Genomic DNA, 25,225 nt, shown 5'->3' with positions numbered 1-25,225 from the left:
TAATAGCATAGTTAGAATTATGTGTCTCAAAATAAAATGGTTGTTGTAGGTATGACAGGGTGAGGAATGGTGATGAGAAAAGGTAGTGTTTTAGATCCTTGAATGCTTTTTGTTATGACTCAAGCTAGGAAATCTTTTTTTTTTCTCAACCTTCAGTCGGTTGACTTAAGGACCAAGCTATATCAGAGAACCCCACTATGAAAATTTACTAGAAGTTAGCAAAGCCCAAGAAGCTACAAAGATATGTTAGAGTCGTCAAACCTGGATAATCTAAAATGAATCAAATCTAGGTTGGGTCCACATGCATCCAATTTTCATCCATAATGTATCCCAAATATTGAGTTCTATGCATACCAAATGAGAATTTATCTAGATTGGAATTTAATTTGTGTTGTTTCAAGGTGCTCAAGACCTATTGAATGTGTTGCAAATGTTCCACCAAGGTTTTGTTGATGATAAGGATGTCATCCAAAAGTGTTTGTGAATGACTGTGGGATATCATCCAGAATCCTCATGAATGTTGTTGGAACAGTATTCAATACAAAGGACATTAAAAACAACTCAAAATGACTTCTTTATATTGAAGGTTGTCTTTGATACATTAGTTTGTTCAATTGGAACCTAGTGGTATCCTAAATTTAGATCAATATTATTGAAGATCTCGACACCTTTAAGTTAGTTAAGAAGATTGTCAATCCTAGGGATTGGGTATATGTTCTTAATAGTGATTTTGTCCAGGGCTCTATAATCAATATAGAGTCTCCATGTCCCATCCTTCGTCTTCATCAACATGACTCGACTCCCACAAGGTGAGGAGCTCAGTCAAATGTGTCCCCTTTGGAGGAGCTCATGAATATGAAATTTAATTTCTTCATTCTCCAAGAGAGAGCATCTATATATTGGGACATCAGGTAAACGAGAAATATGTATCAATTCAATAAATTGTTGGACATGGAAATGCAGAGGCATTCCCACATGTGTAGTGAAGATATCTCTATATGTCTCTACATTGTGTCGACCTACTTTTGTTATGTAGAGAGGCATTATGTTGAGGTTGTGGTGGTCACAATGACCTTTCTTTGACTTTATGACAATAACAAAAATAAGACAAACTTTGTAATCTAAGACATTACCTTTTGGCATTTTTTTCTAAGATAAATAAAATTGCAGTAGTTGGAACTACCTTTGGTTCCCTATAGAGCTAATCTTTAATAGTAACAATGGTGCTATGGGGATGAGACTCATAAACAACATGATGTTTCCACATATAAGGCTATCCAAAAATAATGTCAAAAACTTCAAGTGGAGACACATCACATAATACATCATCTTTGAAACTCTTGATGCCATGGGATAGGACACATTGTTCGCTAACACATATGTCTCATCCATGGCTCAACCAACCAATGGTGTATAGTTGGGAATGTGGCATTGTTAAAAATTTCAATATCTTCATGACCTCAATTGGTATAAATTTCTTTTGGCTCATATTCTAAATAATGAAATGTAGTGGGGTTCCCTTCATCCACATATGCGAAAGCAAGAGGCACTTCCCCACTTTAGTATCCTTTAGTTCTTTTGGTTGGATATTTATGGTTGTGATGGTAGAACCGAATTATGAATCAATGATATAATTTTCTATATCCTAATATAAATCAAAATCATAACCAAAGTCTATTTCTTTCTTTTTTAATCTCTACCAAAAATTATTATGAGTGACATTCATTAGTTTTGTCCCAAGGGATTTTGTGGACCTCAAACCACTTTCTGATGTCCTTTTCTGACTTCCCATTATGATTATTTGTATATGACTTGGGATGGTAGCCTTGAGGTTGGATCTCCTTAATCTATCCCTTTTTTTGTGAGTTTTAGACACCTTTTATAGGATTTTGTTGTAGTGTATTTTCAAATTCAAACTCTTGCTTGTTTCTCTACTTCATTTTCTATTCAAATTTCATAGCATATCAATAAGAAACTCCTAGTGAGGTGATGTTGAAGAATTCCATCTCTATTTGGTTGTACGTATGTATACAACTATTGTATTTAAGAACTAGGTGCCACTCAAAGTGAGTTGATACCTAGCTTTGAACACAAGGTATGAAGAATATTAGTGTACTCTGGCATCATTTCATCTCTCTCCTATCACATGGTTGTCATTATTATGTATTATTCATCATATTTCTCTATAGGGTAGAACTCCTCCTCAAGGGCATCAACAAAAGCTTCTAAGTGGGTCTTGCCTTAATTATCACAGACTCATCTTCATTTTGACTCTCATATTAAACTTCCCACCAATATTTGACACGGGGAACAAATTTTAGGAGTTTAAAAATGATTATTTTCATGGTTTGAATATTTTTGGATAGAGTAATAGTATTCTAATATATTTAAACATTTCCCCAAAATATTTACATGTATTTAGCCTTATAGTATGGGGATATCAAAGTTAACTTGTACCTTGAATAGTGTTGTTCCTCCAAAAAAAAAAATCTTGAAGTGGACTTGGCTAATCTTGGAAATTTTTAAAGGTTTTGGGAGAAATTGTTCATCATCTCATTCCTTTGCTGCATGAATTCCTCCCCAAGCAACAAATTGATAGGATTTCCTACTATATCACATATATTTTCTTCCCCCATGGTATGCTACTTGGGTTGGAAAGAGCGATTGTTCCCAAGTGAAACTAGATTGAGACCCAACTCTCTGTACCATGGCATTACTGAGGACATGCAACAAGAAATAACAAGGAGAAGATTGCTCTGATGCTATTGATTTGGGTTGTAAAAGGAATTAAATTAAAGGAAACAAAGGAAGCGAAACATACACAATGAAATATAATAAAAATATTAGTGATAGATTGAAAACCAAACATCTATTAATAAATGAAATAACAAAATATTATAGAACACAAACTGGCTAGAATGCTGATAGTTATCCTTCGACGCAGAGAGATGGAGGTTACTCACATTCACAAAATATATTAGAAGAGAACAAAATAATGACATTTTAACATAAATAAATAACCTTAAAGGTTCATAAATCTAACCCTAGAAGATGAAACACCAAAAGGTTTCTGGGCCCCAAGATGGTTAGTTGGTATATCAACTTCCTAGGGGAATTTTTTTGCATACAATATTCATTTGGTGCAAAAAATCTTGTTAAAAGGAACTATATAAGGATTACAAATTTTGACTCTATCCAAGGAATTCCATGACAAACCTTGGCCCCCTAAATTTCCAAAAAACATCATTTAGGGCCTCAAAATGGTCGTGGAAGTTTGGGATCCAACTAATCCCACTTAAAGAAGTTCATGTAGTGGTGGATTAATGGACTCTTATAATTTCATGGACTTCATACCTTGACCCAGTCAAGGCAGTAACTCTAGGTGGCACTAGTAAGAACTAACAATAATATGACTTGGGTTGTTGTATAACCAACGTGTTACCAGAGATATTCTTAGGCCAAAAAATAAGGTTACTACATCATGATCATTGTTTTCCATATGTATTTGATGTTAGGAGACCAAACAATTAATATACAAAAGATTGTAAGATATAATACTTAGTACTTATTTCCACTTCACATTTCTTAGATTTTCCTATAATGTACTGTTATAGCGGCTACAACCACCCTCCAAAATTTTGGCATACACCCAATTTCGGAGCCTCCCTTAAGAGTTTCACTTGATGTCTGCGCACACTCGGGTTCACTCCGTGAACTCATGTGAGTCTTCGCACCCACCTTGCTTGATCATTTCACCCAAGTTTTTACATGTTGATGTCAAAGCCATACTTGCAACCATGTTTTGGTTATACTCAAAGTCTTCGCTTCATGTGTACTTATTGTGTTTGCTATGTAAACATCTGTCGCAGTCACACATGGAGTCACATACATTGTTGCGCAAGCGTCGTGGTTGACCAATGATCAATCACAGGTTTCATGTTTGTCGCTTACATTGTCGTTCAGTCATGTTGAGCACGTGTGTCCGGATGGTTTGAGTCGTCTCGTCGTCAAGTCATGTAAGTTTGTGTTTGCAAAATCACATATGAATCTTTCGTTTGTTCACACACTTAGTCACTTTTTTGAGGTTCTGACGACGGGATTCACCTCTAACAGCCAGACCATCACCCCACCATCGACTTGATAAACTGTCACTTGGAAAAGCACAGAAGCATCAGGCAAGCCATTTCAATCTGCACTACCTACAAGCAGATCAATCAACCTTCATGCTGGCTAACCGGAGAGTCTGACCCGACAGCCACCCCAGGATTGACTCCCCTCAAAAATTACGCAGAGGTTGTAGACCTTACCCACTCCGCTGATTGAGATAATTGTGTGGACAGGCTAGAAAGACACCAAGCTCCCATCCCTGTCTCCCTCAGAAAATTGCGTAGTTTTTCCAGTCAACCCTCTAGTCAGTCAACCGACTGCTCACCCGAAAAACTGCACAGTTTTCATGAGCAAGCCCTCTGCTACCCAACAATATGCTTAGCTCAAAAACTGCGTAGAGGTGATCACCAGGCCAGCCTTCCAGCATCAACGTAGATTTTCCCACCAGCAACTCCCGGAAGCTGACTGCCAATTCCCTCCAAGAATCGCGCAATTTTTGTTGCCAAGCTCCCGCAGTTGACTGCCAGTTCCCTCCAGGAACTGCATATTTTTTGCGGCCAAGCTCCTGACAGCTCACTGCTAGTTCCCCTCAGGAATTGCGTAATTTTTGCTGCCAGTGACCCAACAGCTTACTGCCATTTCCCGTCAGGAATCACATATTTTTGGTTGCCAGGCTCCCGCTACCCACTCGTTCCAAAAACTATGCATATTTTACCTGCCTAGCCTTCCTGCAGCCCGGACTGTCCCTCCCAAAAACTGTGCAGTTTTGTCCTCCATCTAAGCCAGACCCCGCGGACAGTCACTGTCGATCCAGATTACCCATATCCATCACCCAGTGACTGCTACACAGTTTTCATCAAGAGTACTCAGAGCCTCCATCCCGCCTCGCAACCTTGTCACCTCTATCGGTCACCCGCATCCGAAATGATCATGCATCATGGTAGACTAGGAGATTTATGGATTTGATGTCGTCTCGTCATGAGTGACTATATACACAGGTACACAAACAAACATGGCACGATGATGAACGAGATGAACAAAGGGAGCACATGAAAAAGGACAGGTTCACCAATGGATGAACAGACGATGCATGCAAAGAGATGTGCTCGTGAACGGATTATCATGCAAAGATGTGTTCGCAGACGAACGAACGAGCAAACATGCAAGATTTTTTCACAAACGAATGGATAGATGAACATGCACCTCTCACGAACAGATGAACTTGTCAGGCTTACCAACATATAAGCAAGGAGCAATGTGTGAATGCAACATCAAACAAACCAATGACCATCGAACAGTCCATGCACTTTGCCATGTGGATGTGAATTTGTGACACACCATGAGGACATCCATCACCCAATAGCACTGTGGATCGACATGCACACCAGCAGCAACACGAATGTACTAGCATTGTCATGTCGAGTCATGTCATGAGTCATGTTGTCAAAATCTCTACTGTGGGCCATACTGTCAATTAATGTAATGTAACGTGGAAGTCCAAGAGACCCACTTGTTGTACGAAGAGTCATGTAAAGTTGAAAGTCGTGGAAGTCAAACAATCATGAGGGTAGTCGAATAGCCACAAGGCTCAGTTTCACCCTTGACTATAAATACCCCCTCATTTGTACATGCAAAGGAATTTTTCACCTCAACTCCTTCCGCATAGCCTTGAGAGTTTGTAATCTTTTCTTTGAGGAGTAAGTAGTGGATCCAACGCCCTGCACGTGGGGTTAGTGATGTATGGTGTAATGATGTATCTTGGAACTTTCGCTTAATTTAGAAGCATGCTCACAGGCCAACATGTTTTCATACATGTATTGTAATTGTTTTAGGACTAATCTTTAACACTTGTAATGCATGTTGATTTAACCTGTGTTTAACACCTGAACTAATTCACTTGTTGTAATACACATATGTTAATGAAAATGTGTTGTATATGCTATTAATGTTGTCTATCCCATGTAGACTATTCTCTTGGACATCACACAAAGCTTCCACATAAAACTTTCTATAACAACCGTTGCACTCACGCGGACTAATCCGTTGAGTGTTATACATGTTATCTTACCTTGTGTGTTGTGACTGCCACATTCATGTGGAATGTTCCACTAGAAACTGTACATGTCCTATTGTGTTGTGACTACTCCTAGCCGACTCGGCACTCACTCCCACCCTCTCTCTATAGAACCATTGACACAAGTGACACTTACAATCACTAGACACACAAACTTCATTTCTCAAAAGACAAAACATACCACTCTCTTGTGCTGACAAGTAAAAGTTAAAACTATGAAAAATTCGAAAATTAAATATGAAAATTAAATAAAAAATAAAAAAAAATTCTTAGATAAGTTTTGTTGACTATCAAATTGACATTTATAAAATATTTTATCTACCACTCATAACATTCATCAATATAAAATAAATAAATTAAAAACACATATAAAGAACACATCCCAATCAACTTAATGCACATCCCAATCGTAAGGCATCTTATTTACGACTTATAACATTCATGAACATGAAAAAAATGACTGAAACGTTGAAAAAAGGGCATAAAAACGAACGATGAAAACTCATCATGAAAACACATAAAAAGACATGTCCCAACCAGTATAATAAAATTTGTCACAATGAATCATACGTATGTTCTTCTCCAAACTTGAAATAAATACGAGACTATATGCAATTACAATCCCTACTGGTTAGACCCAACATCCTCTATTTTATATATATATATATATATATATAAAAGTCTAAAGATCTCACAAATTAATTTGGAAAATAAGAAAAATCTCTTAAAATATTAGAATTTTAGAATTTTGTGTGTTCCAGGTTTTTAATATTACTAAATTCATTTTCACTCAATAAACACTATTCTGATTTTTTAAATTTCTTTTTAGCAAATTCCAGCGAAAAGTCTATTGGGTAGATGTCGTAGACAACGCCTATAATATAACGTGGAAGGGAGAGTGTAACAAACAAAGATTGCCCTTGCAATCGTCAACGTCCCAACGAAGACACCTTTTGGCCGGTAATAAAGAATGAGGAACAGATCAGTTGGTCCCCTACTAGTTGCAGGCAATGATACCTACTTTTAGCTTTGTAACCAAAAGTGACCAGCGTAGTGGGTTGGTGGCAGCGAGTGAGTATATATTTCCACTTCTCTCTATATATATATTCCACTTTTCTGTATATCCATCGTCTCTCATTCCGCAGGCAGCAGATAATATGAGGCATAAGAATTCGTCCCAATTTCTTTTCTTTGCTTACTATTCATTCTTCTTTTCTTTGCTTACTATTCATTCTTCATCTATAACAATGGATATCTTCTAATCAATACGCTGGTAATTTGCAGGTTGCAGGGAAAGGTTGGTGTGATCACAGGAGGCGGCAGCGGAATCGGAGAGGCGAGCGCCAAGTTGTTCGTGGAGAATGGAGCAAAAGTAGTGATTGCAGACATTCAGGACGACCATGGAAACCGTGTGGCTCAATCCCTCGCTCCCAACGCCTGCTTTTTCCACTGCGATGTCTCCAAAGAGGCGGACGTTTCCGCCCTGCTGGACTTCGCGCTGGAGAAGCACGGGCGTCTCGACATAGTGTTCAGCAACGCCGGAATCCCGGGCGGGCTATTCTCGTCCATGGAAGACGTCACTGTAGAGGATTTGGAAAGGGTCATTTCAGTGAATGTGCGCGGGGCGTATCTGTGCGCGAAGCACGCGGCCAGGGTGATGATAGCCACCAAAACCAGAGGTTCAGTTCTCATGACGTCGAGCATGGCGTCGGTGATGGCGATGCCCAACGGGCCCTCTTACACGGCGTCGAAGCACGCGGTGTTGGGCATTATGAAGTCGGCGGCCATTGATCTTGCCCCGCACGGCATTCGGGTGAACTGCGTTTCACCCGCAGGCGTGTCGACGCCCATGTTGATCGACACCATGAAGAAGAGCTTCCCGTCCTTCGATAAACAATGCGCGGAAGAGATGCTGGAGACGACGATGGAGCTGAAGGGTGTCACTCTGGAAGCCATTGATGTTGCCAACTCTGCCCTCTTTCTGTGCAGCGACGACGCCCGTTACATCAGCGGCCATAATCTTGTAATCGACGGGGCATTCACGTCTTGCAAAGCCTTTTCCACTGCAAATTCCATGGATTTTCTTCCCATCAAGTCCTTCTTCAATCGGTTCGCAGAAGCGAGTTCAAAGAAAATCCAGTGCGAAGTGGATGGACAGGTAGCTGCTCAGACACCCAATGGTCAGTAGCTTTGAGGCAGCCTCCATTTGCTTTTCACCATTTTCTCTTCACAGTTTCTATGATTTGACCGTACAATCCTGAAAACATTGACCGTGTAAAAGCATGACATGATGGAAGGACTCTATTTGTAAGGGACAGATCAGCAGACATCACTTTAACATGCATTGCTATGTAAGTGTGACCATACACGAAATCTGCAGAGTTTGTATGATAATTTTAAGGGAGAAGTTTAATCATTTTGTTTTAGATTTTTTTAGGTGCCAAGCTATGTAATTGTGAATGCATTCTAAATTTTTATTATTTAATCTTCATATATATATATATGAATCTGTGAGTTTAATATACCCAAAAAACCCGTTACATTGTATTTTTTTAATGAAATGAATAAAAATATTTATTAGAAATAAAGATAATATATTTAAATATAATTATACATTAATATATTTTTTACGATCATTTCAAAGTGTCCCATTGTAAATGGTCTTATATTTTTAATCTCTTTTTCAAATAAAATTAATAAAAAAATTTAAAATTATTATTATTATTATTATTTAATTATATATTTATTATAATCATTTCAAAAGTGATAAAATTATGAGACTTTTATTTTTATTACAATTTGAGTGGACTTAATATTTAAGAGCATGTGTTTCCTCTTATAAGGTCATCAAAGGTGTAGAATATGTATGACTTTGTATCACCAAGGTGGGTCTCTTGTCCCACAAACAAGGGGATCTCATACACCAATGTGGTGTCTAGCTTGTTCATGACCTTAAAATTAGATAATAATAATAAAAATATCAAAATAAAATTCCAAAAAATAAATACTAATCTTTTAAATTTTAAAATCTTATAAACAATATTCAATTTGAATAGATAGTGACGATCACCATTATCTAAATTAATAATAATAATATCAAAATAAAATTCCCAAAAATAGATACTAATCTTTTAGATTTTAAAATCCTCTAAACAATATTCAATTTGAATAGATAGCTACCATCATCATTATTTAGATTAATAATTTTGCTTTATCATTTTAAAACTAGTCTAGATCCATTTTAACTCTAGATCTACTAAGTGTTGAGAGGGACCAAATCTCTTTTCACTCTAAAAGAGGTTTGCATCTCACTAAATTTGATCCCTCAAGGTGTCTAGGCAAGTTTAATTTCCCCTTTAAATAGACTATATTCCAAGTGAATAAAATGGGTCAATATCATGGGTTCTCATAGCATGAGTCAATACCATAATGCTATTTTTGTTTTCACATTATTTTTTTAATTAATTTTATTTTATTTTGACCAATTAAAAATATTTTTACACAGGATTATTTTTATTTTTATAAAATATTATATTCAAAATATTTGACCAAAAATTGCCTACAATAATTGACTATTTTAGTTTGATTTTATTAAATATTATTTTTATTTTATATTATTTGAGTAAATCAAAATATTAAACGGTACAAGACAAGATAAAACATTACAACATTTCTATGATATTACACTGGAAAGCATCTCTTAGTACAATCAAATAAATATCCTATCTATTCAATAAAACAATATTTAAACATAAATATTTAATTTGAGTAAATAATGATCATTATCATTATCTAAATAAATAATTTTACTTTATAAATTTAAAATAAAATAAATATCCTCTTTTTCTTCAAATTTTTTTTTATTTAAAATCTATATTTAAGCATAATATGCAATTTACTAGTAAAACTAATTCGAATAGCGAATTGAAGGAAAATAAAATAAATATGGTATATATTTCTTAAAAAAATAAATATGGTATATATTTCTTAAAATGATAACTAATCAAGGTCACGGGGTAGGTGAATTCGTAATCACAATGTTGTGAAGTTTATTAGAAGGACGGGCTCCGTACTAAAGGTCATGAGTTCAATTCCCCCAAACTAACCCCGCCTTGTGGAGAGGGGTGGGCGCAGCTCCCAGTGGTTATAATGTGGTAGCGGTCAGCTTCGACCTAGTTGCCCCTAGTAAAGCTGACCCAGTTACCTCTAGTAGTTATAGTGGTACTGGTCAGCTTCGACCCAATTGCGAAGCTGCTCTATCTAAAAAAATAAAATAAAAAATGATAACGAACCCTAATATATAAGTCAACAATGTAGTCGTAAAACTGATTCGAGTACAGAATTGAACGAAAATAAAGTAAAAATAAAAATGATAACTAACCATAATATATAAGTCAACAATGTAGTCGTAAAACTGATTCGAGGACAGAATTGAACGAAAATAAAATAAATATGGTATCTATTTCCGAAAATGAGAATTAACCCTAATATATAAGTAAGTCAACAATGTACTCCCCAAACTGATTCCAGTGGCGAGGTGGAGGAATCACGGATAACAATGACGCTTGCAGATACATCCAACAAGTATGTTGCTTGTCTACGTTGGTTTACATTATTGCAAATGTGCTTTTATATAATTAAAATTTAATTTTAATTACGCATTTTAATATTTTTATAGGTTTTAATAATAAAAAATTAATTTAAAATGGTAGAAATTTTAATTATTGTTATTTATATTTAAATATATTTATCAATTTTATAAATATTATATTAATTTATATATTAAAAATATGATATAAATAATATAAAATTAAATTTGAATTAATAATTAAATTGCTAAATTTAAATAAAAATATAGGCCAATTAAACCAATCTTTGACACATTTATGAGATAATCCTGTCCATTCTCGGTTTGGTTATTTTTTATTTTTTATTTTTTTTACATAAAGATTAAAGATAAAAAATAATGGGTAATGGTTAATAGAATTGTTATAAGAAACTATTTTAAAAAATGATTGAAGGGGAATAGAATGAAATTTATTTAAGGATTAAATGTTTTAAAATGGAAAAAGGAATTTCTTTAGTTAGATTTGGTAAAAAAAAGGGAATTTCATGTGGATTTGAAGTAATGGTAAATTGATTTTTCAGGAAGAAAAAAGCAAGATTATATTATATTGATCCTGTATAAACAGTAGCAGATAGTACATATCATGTATTTACATATATCATATTCCAGGGGAGAAACTTCTGTGCAAAATACTACAAAATCTCAGATAAGAAAAATAAGACTTATGCAAAGACATCACTAGCTTCCCGCTAGGAGCATGTAACAAAGATGGATACTATCATTTAAGACCACCCATATTCAAGAGAAATCAAAAAAGGATACAAAAAGGAGAAGGACCATAAGCAAAACATTTGAAACCATTGAAGATGATCAGAAACCCGGGATACAGAAGTCCTGTATGAAAAAAGACTCCCCATATGCCAAAACCTCCAGAGACCAGGTACCTGTACCGAGGAGAAGACCCTGCTTAGACAGACAGTCCGCAACCTGATTCCGAGCCCTGTAGATGTGTTGTATAGAGCTGCCAACCATGAGGTCCCAAAAAAACATGACTCTCTCCAACCAGCCAGCAAGATGTGGGCATCTGATGATGCATTTACCATTTACATGATCTACCATGGACTTGGAATCCCCGAAAATAGAGATGGAATGGATGTCAAAATAGATACAGAAAGCGAGCAGACCCGCAAGGGCCATCGCCTCCGCCATGCTGTTTGTCCCATTACCAGCATTCCAGGCCAGTCTGTAATGTAGATGCTCGCTTATGATTATGAAAACCCCACAGCCACAAGAATTTCGTTGGGCAGCACCGTCAAAAAAGGCCATCGGGGGCCTAAGGAGAGGATCAGGCAGCCCATTCCTGTTGGACTTTTTCATTTTTGGACTCTCTTTGGGGACAGAGCTGAGAAGGAAAGAAATGTTTTGTATAATGTCCATGAGAGACACCCTTGCATCATTAAAAATTTTATTGTTCCGCCAGCTCCAGGCACACCATAAAGCAGTCACAAAGATCGGCCTCCATGATTCTCGCTGTCTACCCCACCAGACAAAAGCAGCTTGAGTAGAGACATGTGAAACAAGAGGAAATCCATATAGAAAAGCCAGTTCCTGCCAAATTCGCAGAATGGAGTTGCATTGAAAGAACATATGAAAATTTGATTCCTCTGCCGATTCACACATTTGGCATCTACTCGGCCCATGCCAATTTCTTTTCCGTAAGTTCTCCCAGGACAAGTTTTTATTATAAAAAACCAACCATGAGAAGTAAATGAGCTTGGGAGCGCACCTCGATTTCCAAAAAGCTATAGCAAACAGTGGATAAGAGAGCGCATATTTAGAAGCCATCATATGAGAATATATATCCTTGACAGACACCTGTTTGTTTGTACCTGGTAAATACTAAACTAAAAAATCTTGTAAATTGGACCGGAGAAACCCACAGTTTCTCAGGGCATTCCTGAGTGGATTCCATAAATATAACAGTGACACTGGCAGGCCAATATCATCAGCCGATTTCCAAATGGGAATGGGACCCTGCCAGTCTACAATCAGTTTATCCCAAGTGAAGTATCCTTTGCCGTGTAGAAAGGAAAGGATCCTATCAGGAATAGAAATGCCTACACATCCACTCATAATAGGGTCGATTCCGATGAAGATTCTTTTACTTGTTTGGAGGCTCCATTTAAGATTGCTCAAGAAGAAAGGTTCAATTTTGCGGAAGCTAAGCCAGATAACAGAACCGCCCTTTACATCAATCCTTTTCAAACGGAACCAGTGCTCCATACGTTTACCTTTCATGTATTTGGTTTTTATGATATTACTCCAAGGACCATTCCCATAGATGCCTCTCCACAAGGATTTGCACAGAAGAGCTTTTCCAAATGTTCTTAAATCTAATAAGCCCCATCCACCTGATGACTTTGGCCTAGAAATCTTCTCTAGAGAAGTGAGATGATATTTTCCTTGAATTGAATTGCCGCTCTAGATGAAATTTGAAGTGATCTTGTTCATTTTTTGAATAATGCTTGCCGGGAGGTAGAAAATGTGTGCCCAATACACAACAAGTTGTGAAAGAACAACACGTGTTAGGACTATTCTTCCAGCCAGAGATAGGCATTTATATTCCCAGGAGGAAATCTTTTTGTAATATTTGTCTATGAGCCATTTCCAATCCTCTTTTGAATATCCTTTTGCCTTTAAGTGAAATCCCAGATATTTAATACCCTCCCTGATTGAATTTGTGGCAACACCAAACATATCAGCAATCCACGCCACCATCTCCATATTGACATCGTTGTGATATAGGATAGATTTTGATTTATTTATTTGTAAACCTGTGGCCCTTTGAAACCTGTATAGAATGTCATAAAGACATCTCCATGTAACCCTGCATAGCATCGCAAAATTAAGAACATCGTCAACAAATAAATTGTGGGATATATAGTTGTTCCTGCATATCTTCAAGGGTTTACAGAGGTTCTCTGATACTGCCTTATTGATATGGAGACTAAGGGAGTTCATTGCCAGGATGAATATCAGCGGTAAAGGGCAACCTTGGCGCAATCCCCTTTCTGCCGAGAAAAAAGGAGAAGGAAGGTCGTTTATGATGACATCGTAATTAACATTCTCAATACATGCCATGATCTAATTAATGACATTTGACTTTAGACCAGTCTTTGCTAATAAACATCTGATGAAACCCTAATCCAAACAGTCATATGCTCTTTGCAAGTCAATCTTCAATATAGCCGCCTCAGATCTGTTGGAGAGCATGGAGAACAAGCTTTCCTGGGTGATTGCGACAGCGTCAGTTATATTTCCGCCCTTCAAGAAAGCATGCTGATCTTTTGTCAATGACTCGGCCAAAGATGCTTTGATCCGTTCTGCAATGATTTTTGATATAATTTTGAATGAAATATTGCATAAAGAGATCGGCCGGAAATCTTTGAAGGAGTCTGCATCCAATTTCTTTGGTATCAGGGCTATCTGCGTAGAAGAGGTAATATGATGGATGCTGCCCGAAATTCTTGTGGCTTCGACCATTCTCAGAAGATCTGTTTTCATGATGTCAAAAAAGTGTAAGATGAATTCTACAGTCCAACCGTCCGGCCCTGGGCATTTGTCCTTTTTAAAGGCCTTCATGACTTCTAAGAGTTCCTCCTCAGATATGGGACGAAACAACACATCATTTTTTGCATCGTCAAACATTTGGGGGGCCAGATCAATACCCCAAAGGATATCCTGAAAACTGTTATTTTCACTTCTTTTGTACTGATCTTTGAAATATCTCACTGCCTCATTTGAAATATCATGTTGTGAATAGAGAAAACCCCCCTGACCATCGCGGATTTTCCAGATAGCGTTTCTCTCTCTCCTTGCATTTGCGAACCTGTGAAAGAACTTGGTGTTCTTGTCACCTTCCATTAGCCATGTCGCCCTACTCTTCAGCCTCCATGAGGCCTACTCCTCCTTTAGAATTTTTTGTTTTCTCCTTTCGAGTTCATTTATAGGACATTTCAAATTGAAAGGAAGAGAATTGGCATTCAAAAGTATAGAAATATCAGACAGCTCCTTTTGAATTTCTTTGAGAGCCATTCTGTCCGCCTGACGTTTTTTGCTTTGCCATGCCTTAACCACTTTTCTCATAGAGGTCATTTTGTCCCTAAAAGTCAAAAAAGGAGGATCCAAATTGTTTGAGGATAGATCCTTCCAGGCCTTTGTTACTTCTGTATTGAAAGCCGGGTCTTCTAATAAGGTTCTGTTGAACTTGAAAGGGTACCCCTGCATGAAACCTTTTTCCCTCCAGCTGAGACAAATTGGCCTGTGGTCAGAGATGAAAGCACTTTCAATAGTCGAAAGAGGCATGCCCATTTTATCTATAATGCTGGCATGGACAATAAAACGATCAATTCTTTTGGCAATATAGGCTTCATCGATTCGTCTATTGTTCCATGTAGGCATCATATTGGACGAAACAACATCAACAAGATTCTTATGAAGGAATTCATATTTGATTTTGTCCGAGAGCGGATCTCTCTTCCTACATCTCCCCCAGCATTCTTCCGAGCTTAGAGTAATATTAAGATCACCCGCAATCACTAATGAATCGATGTCAAAAATTTCTGAGTCAAAAAACTTACCCCGGAAAACAGACCTGTTTTTATAAGGGCGTAAATATTTAGGATATTGATGGGGTTAGAAAATCCTCTGATATCCACCGATATGAGAATTCCAACAAAGCATTTATAGGCTTTTGCATTGATCCAAGAAGGATCCCACATAACCGCCAAACCTCCCGAGAGACCCTCAGCGTCCAAGGCCGCCATGTGCCACAGAGGAAGCATTTTCCTAAAATAGGAGATGGCAGCTTGTTTACTGTGCACTGTTTCTTGAATAAGAATGATTTTCGGCCTTACAGAGAGAGAAAGATCTTTAAGTGCCAAAAATTTGAGATCTGCTCCCAGACCTCGGATATTCATAGATAGGATGAAATTCATTTTTTGGGGGGGGGCAACTGCGCTTGCTCTAAGAGGCTGATTCTCCGACACTTCAAGGATGGGAATGTCCACCAGGGATAGGGTACTAATATCTATGTCCATGTCATAAGCCCGTCCGCCGAAATGTCTGCTTCCTCCATTATTCTTCTTCTTAACAATAATATTTTTAGCGGAATTTGGACTTATAAACGGAGGAGACAGATTCAGAGGCTTGTGAATGGTTAAGGGCTCCATTTCAAGGGATTTCTTGCTCAGGAGAAAATCAATGTCGCTATCATATAAGTTTGTAAGAGATGAGGATGGAGAGTTTTTAGGCATAGCAGAGACCATAGGTTCTTTACCCTTGACGGAGGGGAGGAGGCTTTTTTCAGGAGTAGGCGAGGATGAAGAGATAGCAATGGTTTGTGTCCCCACCTTGAAATTTTTTGGTTTTGGTATCGGGAGGGGGGAGGGAATTGCATTTTCTTCGAGAGGAACTGGGGGAGAGGGACAGATGAAGGATTGTAGCTCTTTCCCGGCACTATAGTCTTCAAATGAAAAGGATTCTGGCTTTGAAGGTCCTGATCTGGAATCAAGGCATAAAGAACGTGCTTGAGAAAAGAGTTGGGGAGATGTAATAGATCTGTCGACGATGTTCTTACCGTTCTGTGGATTCTCCAGATCCATTGGAGTCCAACTAGCTGACGGAGTCTGCTGAATATCAGACGGGGACTGAGGGGAGTTCACCCGGAATTTGTCATGGGCCCCTCTTTTTTTTTAATATGTGGACGGCGGGGGCAGTTGTTTATTAGATGTCCAGTCCTATGACAGGTGGAGCATCTAAAAGGAATACCCCAGAAATCAAGCCTTTCATTAATTTTTTGATTCCTCCATGCGATCTCTATATGGTCTGAGAAACCACCCCTGTAAGCCTTCTCAATAAGTATCCATGCAATGTGTTTGTCTCTCTGCCCCAAAACCCATGGGTCGACATAGACAAATCTAGCAATGGAGTTGCCTATCTCCATTAAAGTCTCCCTGGACCAGAGTTCCAGCGGGAGATTTGGGAGCTTTACCCGAATTAATTTGTTTGATGGAGTGTTATTCAAGGGGTTGTATCCTATATACCATCTGTGGAGAACAAGGAAGCTTTTTCCATATACCTAGGGAAGCTTCTGGATAGCTTCAACGTCGTCCGCACTTAGAAACTGAAAACTATACCACTCCCTCATGAGCTTTGATACTATGGGAAAATAGCCTATCAGCGGTTTCCACTGCACCTCCAACCACTTCCTCATTGCGACATCCTCCATTTCTGGGAAGTGCCACTTACCCACCAAAGCGAACTTCTGGAGCTTTTCTATTCTATTAGAGAGATGGACACTGTCCAATTTAAGTGCATCAGGCGGAGGAATGGTTCTGACGGGCTTCCATGCTTTGTTGTATCGATTTGGCTAGTTTATGAAAACGCTTTATGACCAGGACCTATCCTTGTTAGCATCCTGATTTGCTGGCTGGATAACCACATCCTCCAAAGTAGCCTGCCAGCTACCTGTTTTCGTGGCCGCCTCCCAGTCCTTCTCAGCTTGTATGGTGGCACGTACCATGGCCTCCGTGGCCGATATGTCGGACTCAGTTTCCATACGTCACTACCACTGTCTTTTTAAAAAGTACCGTAGAAATATAATCCTAAGGAGATTGCAATACAGACTGAGTGATACAGAACTTTAATGAAAGTTTGAACGGCTTCTGAGCAAAGAGCCCAGATCAATAAATCCTTCGAAAAGGGAAGAGGCTCTTCTAACAGAAAAAACAGACATTCTGAGGCTACGGATGAGAATGATTTAATGGCCCAGATATAGAAAATCCACTTTCTAGGTGTAACCACGAGGAGGATTGAATGCCAAATCGGGGAGTAGTACTAACAAATATCCGAGAGTCAGACTAAAGCTCAGAGCATATAACCTGGGTAGAATGTAGCTGGAGATATGATATTACATGTCTGTCAGAGGGCTCGTCGATAAAGAGAGGCACGGGAAACGATAGGACCAGCTGTCCAGAATCATTTACTAGAATTAATAGCATCTAAAACAGCCCTTAGGCAGAGGAAACTGGGAGAAAGGAAAACCAGATTCAGTTGGTCGAAATCTGGTATTCCAGGCCTGGAATCGGAGGGAGAGAGGGGACTGTTACCAGCCCAGGAATCAGTAGCAGTCTGTAGGAAAAACAAGCCACTTCTGTGCCTAGCTAGTTGTGGAGTCCCGGCAATCAACACAACAACAGTATATTTGAAAAATACACCACCATGTTCCTACCTTAACTCTAAAGTCTGTACAGGGTTTGTAAAAACCTATAGATTGTTTCAGCTTGCGAAATATAAACCAGACCATGTTGAAGCAGTAGATTTATAAAAAAGAAGCACATCTATCTTCCCGTCTTATGATAATCAGCTAAGACAGATGAGAAATGATAAAACTTGCTATAATAATTCGCAGAAATGTGATAAAGCTTTGAGAAAGATATTGTGATGTCTGAGGAAGCTATTCAAAAAACAGATAGATGATGAAGGTTGGAAAAACTGACCTCATTTCTGTAGAGACCTGCCGAGTGAAGAGCAGCAAAACCTCCAGCGAAAAACCAGAACCAGCGTCGCGGAATACTATGAAAATGGAGGAGGGAAGATATAACATAGCATGAAAGAAGGTAACATCCCTGTGCCAAGGCAAGCAGGGAAGGGAGCTAACCAAACTTTCATTGATCCCTCACTGTCTGAATTTATAAAAACCTCCCGGGACAATGCGAAGTTCGGACTGAAAGGTGGCATTCATTCGAAAGGCCATGAGGAGAAAGGCTAGAAGAAAACATCAAACTCGGCCTAAGAGGAGACGTGCATGGCTAGCCGCATCTCCGTGAGAGAACGTGTCAAAAGAAACACGGGTCGTCCATGCAGTGGTTCCTGTGGATCTCCTCAGCGCTGATTGGAGGCTTCCATGGCTGTAGAGACGACTGGTTGGTCGCTATCAGTTCTCCGCTCCACTCGACAGTTCTCCCGATTAATGGTAAATTTTTATGCTCTAAAGGCACTCTTTACCATGGTTCATTGGTTCAAATCTCCTATGTGTCAAAGTATAATAGCTTGAGTGGAAAAAATTCTATAATTCAGAGAATCATGGAGAAAATAGAAAGTTTTGAACAAGTTGAAAATCATGATGAGCAGGTATTCAAACTAGGGAAAAAGATGAAATTTTTGAACAAGTTGAAAATCATGATGAGTGTGATATGATGAACAAGATATCGGGGTGAGGGAGAAAGCTGAGTTTTGAACAAGTTGAAAATCATGATGAGTGTGATATGATGAGCAAGATATTCACTTGAGGGAGAAAACATATTGTTTTGAACAAGTTGAAAATGATGAGTGTGATATGATGAGAAAGATATTCAGGTGAGGAAGAAAACATAATGTTTTGAACAAGTTGAAAATTATGATGAGCATGATATTCAAGCGAGGGAGAAACCAAAAGTTTTGAACAAGTTGAAAATCATGTTTAGCAAGATATTCAGGTGAGGGAGAAAATAAAAAGTTTTGAACAAGTTGAAAATCATGATGAGCATGATATTCAAGTGAGAAAGAAAACGAAAAGTTTTAAACAAGTTGAAAATCATGACGAAGTTATTCACGTGAGAGATAAAATGTTTTGAACAAGTTGAAAATCGTGATGAACAAGATATTGAGATTATTAATATAATTATTATTTATTTAGTTAATTAAGTCAAATATATAAAAGAGAGTTCGGTTAAAGAAATAAAATGTTAAAATTAATTAATTAATTAGTTAAATTTTATTGATATTTTTAATTAATTAAGTTACCATGGTTAATTAAAATATTTAATTAATTATTAAATGATAAAATATTGAAATATTAATATTAAAAATATTTTTGTTAATTTTTATGTTATAGCTGTTATTTTTAATAACATTATTTAAATAGTAATATTATTAGCTTTAATAATCATGTTTATAATATAAATATTCTTTAAGTATTGTATATATATAGAGAGAAACTTTGCATTATGTTAAATGAGGATTACATAGACCAAGAATTTTATGATACTACACTAATAACATAAATTCAAAGTCTTGAGGTTGCTAGGATCTCATCTAAGTAGAGCATCTTGTAAATAGAAACTTATAAAAATAGGTTGGTTGTGTCACACCTTGACATAGATAGACATGAGAAGAAAAAAAAATCTTTAGTGATGTAAGCAAAAAACCAGTGAGTCATAATGATCCATAAATTTCTATGATATTCCACTGGATAGTTCCCCACAACTAATCTAATAAAAGTGTACTTAAAATTTTCAAAATATACACATAAATTTATGTGATATTCCACTGGATAGTTCCCCAGAACGAATCTAATAAAAGTGTACTTAAAATTTTCAAAATATACACTATTGCAGTTTTATATCTCTTTAGATTTATAGGTCTATAGATTATTGTTAATAGCTTATGCATGCAAATTAAAATTATGATAGAGAACAATGGAATAAAAACTCACTTGAGCTAGTTCAATTGGTAATAGTGTTGGAAATTAAGTTTCACCGAAATCTTGGATTCAATTTTTGTTCTATCCCCCATTTGGAGTAAATAATTAAACATGATAATAAAGAAATAATCTTACCAAACTATTAATCTAAAACATTTTTTATTCTAACTATCTAAAAAAAATCACATTTTATTAAATTCTAAATTAAAATAAACATGCATTCTGCAACACCAATAACTGTGTAACTTAACTTCTTTTCTTGGAACTGTGTAAGTTCACAGTATATCTACATTTGAAGACATTAAAACCATTGATTGAAATGCTTAACAGATCCTTCAAGAAATATAAATTGAGGGAAATTGTAGATAAAAAAATTGAACGTGGAAGGAGCGTGGAACAAACATAGTCACTCATTTGTCGGTGGACCATTGTTTCAAGCAACAGGCATTCTTCAAGTTTGGCTGGCTAATTCACGGCATTAGCGTACTGTTCTGCGACACTCTCAAAATTAAAAGATTATGCTTTCACAACGACGGCAATTACCGCACTCAATAGCAATGGAATTAAGCAGTGTGCTAATATTAGCAAAGAAAAAGCAACATAAAACGCACTCAATACGTCCTGCCCCCTCAACAGTCAACGTCCCAACTAAAACCACTTTTTGGCCTGTAACCATAAATGGGGAAGATAGTTGGCCGCCCACGTGTTGCATGCAATGTTACCCACTTTTAGGTCTCTAACTAAAAATGAGCGGCGAAGTGGGTTGGTGGCTCTATATATAGAGACCAACTCTATATATATATGTGGCACCATTACATCAATATTTATATAATATGATTTGTCCTTACACTAAAATTTGTAAGTATTGGTAATTAAGAGTTTGAAATGGAAATTATAAATTCCATAAAACTGCAGTGATTCCTTTGACGCCGCTCTCAAAAATAATTCGAAAAATCAAACCCCTCAAAAATAATATAAAACGCACAGAATACGTCCTGCCCCTTCAATAGTCAATGTCCCAACTAAAACCACTTTTTGACCGGTAACGATAAATGATGAAGATATTATTATTCCAGCTGCAGCCAGGATTTTACGCATTTATAATGCATGGACTTGTAATTAATCAAGTTATATCTCAAAATTTAAATACCAAGTTAATTTTATAAAACAGAATTTATTTATTTTTTAAAATATTTAAATTTTATTTATTTAAAATTTAATGGGTTAACTTTGGTTTTAATTTTATTATGGAATTATAATTGAGGTATAAAACATATTTTATATATTCTTACTCTTTATATTCTTAGCATATATTCTTCGGTGAAAGAGTTTTGAGGTTTGGTGAAAAAGTTAAACACGTACTTTTATATGTTCTTCGCATATATTCTTCGGTGAAAGAGTTCTGAGGCTCGGTGAAAAAGTTAAACATGTACTTTATATATTCTTCGCATATATTCTTCGGTGAAAGAGTTCTGAGGTAGTTTTATGGATCTTAAAAAATAATAAGAGTTCTGAGGCTCGGTGAAAGAGTTAAACACGTACTTTATATATTCTTCGAATATATTCTTCGAATATATTCTTCGGTGAAAGAGTTCTGAAGCTCAGTGAAAAAGTTAAACACGTACTTTATATATTCTTCGGTGAAAGAGTTCTGAGGCTCGGTGAAAGAGTTAAAAACATACTCTATATATTCTTGGCATATATTCTTACTCTATATATTCTTCGCATATATTCTTTGGTGAAAGAATTCTGAGGCTCGGTGAAAAAGTTAAACATGTACTCTATATATTCTTCGGTGAAAGAGTTCTGAGGCTTGGTGAAAGAGTTAAACACGTACTTTATATATTCTTCTCATATTCAGTGAAAGAGTTCTAAGGCTCGGTGAAAGAATTAAAAATGTACTCTATATATTCTTCACATATATTCTTCAGTCTGGGGGTTGCGGTGGGCACGGACGATCTGCAGTTAGGTTTGTTGATATCAGGTGGACACATTCCTTATCTTTTTCTTTTTCTAATACATATTTTCTCATATAATTTCAAGTATGAATATTTCACCACAACTACCAAAGATTACCAAGGGCAGACCTAGCACAGTTACTCTACAAGGCCTTTATGAGTATATAGTGTCTTTAGAGAAATGTAGAGAAGAAAGAGAAGCCAAGCTGCAAAACGAGTTAGAAGCCATGCTGGAAAATAAATTTGCATCTCTTGAAGACACGATCCAAAAACAAATAGAAAATAAAATAGAACTATTGGAGAATAAAATGGAGGCAATGGAGACTAGATTGCAGGTTATAGAAAAACAAAACCAAGATACTAACCAACCATCCCAGCAAGGAGATGTTGATACTTTAGAGAGCCTTAAAATGAAAGACATGATTAAAGAACTAGAAGAAAAATTTAATACCCACCTCACCCTAAATAATGTGGTAGATAAGTTAGATATCAAACCAATTAAAGATGAAATGAAAAAATTAATAGAATTAGACCACGAACATAACAAAAGGGTCTTGAACCTTATAATCTTCGGTTTAAAAGAAGAAGTAGATGAGGATACTTTAGCCTTAGCCCAGACAGAATTACATAATAGATTACAAATTGAAACAGTGTGTCTCACAGAAGCAACAAGGTTGGGGAAATTAACCGAGAATAAAGGAAGACTAATCCACATAAAGGTGAGCTCCACTGATCATAAGCACAACATACTTAGTAAAACCCCAAGTCTAAAAGGAACGGGAATATTCATAAATGAAGATCTCATTCCAGAAGATCAAGCAGAATTAAGAAAGGAGGTTCCAAAAGGTAAAAGAAGCTAGAAAGGAAGGAAAATGGGCAATAATCAGAAATAGAAAAGCCTTTATTCGAGATAGAAACCAAAAATATAGTAATCAATAACAATTAAACATGCTTCGGATCCTTTGTTGGAATTGTTGGGGCTTCCCATGGAACAAAGGCCCCAAGCTAAGTTGGATTTCAAATGATGTTGATATTATTTTGCTTGTTGAAACTTGGGAGCACGAAGAATCTAAGGTCCCTAACATAGATGGCTTTACGCTATGGTCTACCTGGAACAAGCGATCCTCCCGTAGTGGCATTGGGAGAATAGCTTGTTACATTAAGAAGAACATCTCCCCCCATGTTAGGATTTATAAAAACAACCCTCACAACCAATATAGTTGGATAGATATTAGAGACATTAATAATAAAAAGTCCTACATAGCAATATGTTATTTCCCCCCCATCAATTCTAACTTCTATAAGAAGAAGAATCTAGATAAAACTAACCCTTACAATGGTTTAGAGAATGATATTTCTAGCCTAAGGAATGACGGTAATATCCTTTTAATAGGTGACTTTAATGCTCAAACTTCAAACAACCAAGCTATTATTATAAGCAATCATTCCAACCCTAATCCTCTTTGGTTAGACGAAGACCCTACTCTGGCTAGCAGGTACAAAAGGAGCTCTGAAGACCTCGGGGAAAATTTGTTTGGGTTGGAGCTAGTCAAGCTCTGTAGTGCTCAAGATCTCATAATTTGCAACGATCTAAAGAGGTGGCCCAATTCCAGCAAGATGACCTGCATCCATGGACTTGGTAGCAACGTGGTAGACTACGTTATTTCCGATCTCCCATTATACAACGAAATAATAAATTTTGACATCTTAAACGACCACGAACCTGACTTTGATCATAGGCCTTTACTTATAACTCTCAATTTTGTCATGCATAGAGTTCCCATAGAAAATAATAGTTTCAGCCAAAAGACCTTAATATTTGATAGAAATAAAAATGATCCCTTTCTAAATGAATTAAAAACTAATTTGTTTCCTTTATCTAGTATACACAACATAGAAGACCTCTATCATAATTTTACTACAACCCTCTCATATTCTATTAACAAGTTCTCAATTGAAGTTTCAAATAATAAAAGAAATAGCAAAACCAATCCATGGTATGAAAAAGATTGTAAAAGTGCAAGGAGAGCAATTAAGGAAGTTGTTGATGAATCCCTTAAAATGGACAAGATAAAAATATACAAAGCGCTAACTAAAAGGAAAAAGAGGCAGTACATTCGTCAAAGACAGGAGAATCTCTTACACCTCTCTAGGGTAGCTCTTAAGAAATTTTGGAGGCAGATTCTGACTAGGAAGACTAAGGATAATAATAAAATTGCTCTTCACGATTGGAATTCCTATCTTAAAAAGCTTAATGAATCTCCAAATGTCATGGATAATTTGGAAACCTTGCTCACAACGAAAGAAGTTTTCTCTTTAGAAGACATTAAGTTTGGGGTTAATCCCCTTGCTAATGGGAAAGCTAAGGACATTGAAAGTTACCAGGCAGAAATCTTAAAAATTGGAGGTCCTGTCCTCATCCCCCACATCCACAAGCTTTTCAATCAAGCAGTCAAGCAAGGGTTCCCTAAACCTTGGAATGAGAGCCTCATTATCCCTATTTTTAAAAGTGGGGATACAAATAACCCCTCTAATTATTGGACAATTATGATCAGCCCTCTCTTAGCCAAGTTATATGGTAGTATTCTGGAAAAGAAGTTAAGCATATGGCTTGAAAGTGAAGATAAGCGGGCTAAAGGCCAAGCAGGTTTTAGAAGGCATCACTCAACAACAGACCACCTTGTTATGCTTAGGATCATTGCGGAGGAATGTCGTAATGATAAATCCAATTTGTTTTGTTGCTTTGTGGACTTTAGAAAGGCTTTCAATACGGTTCCTAGATACAACCTTTGGAATAGGTTAGAAGCGCTAAAGTTTCCTCTTTAGTTGAGAGTTGCTGCTATAAGGTTATACGAGAATGTAATTGCCAAGCTAAAGAGCAATGAGGGGTGGTCGAAAGATATTAAGTGTAACATCGGAGTTAAACAAGGTTGTCCCCTCTCCCCTACCCTATTTGGCATTTACATCGATAAGCTCGAAGGCTATTTAGAGGAAGC

The 25,225-nt window shown here is 36.9% G+C and overlaps 1 pseudogene; it reads left to right on the top strand.

Moving 5' to 3' along the window:
• The first annotated feature begins 7,191 nt into the window (after window positions 1–7,191).
• On the top strand, window positions 7,192–8,607 carry LOC149220764 ((+)-borneol dehydrogenase 1 pseudogene; annotated as a pseudogene).
• Window positions 8,608–25,225: the final 16,618 nt, after the last annotated feature.

Source organism: Pinus tabuliformis, chromosome Q (assembly GCF_031772625.1).
Source record: "Pinus tabuliformis cultivar Carrire ecotype Pingquan chromosome Q, CPIR1, whole genome shotgun sequence".
Lineage (NCBI taxonomy): Eukaryota > Viridiplantae > Streptophyta > Pinopsida > Pinales > Pinaceae > Pinus > Pinus tabuliformis.
The sequence above is the reverse complement of the archived record's forward strand: the minus strand, read 5'-3'. Positions and strand labels throughout refer to the sequence as shown.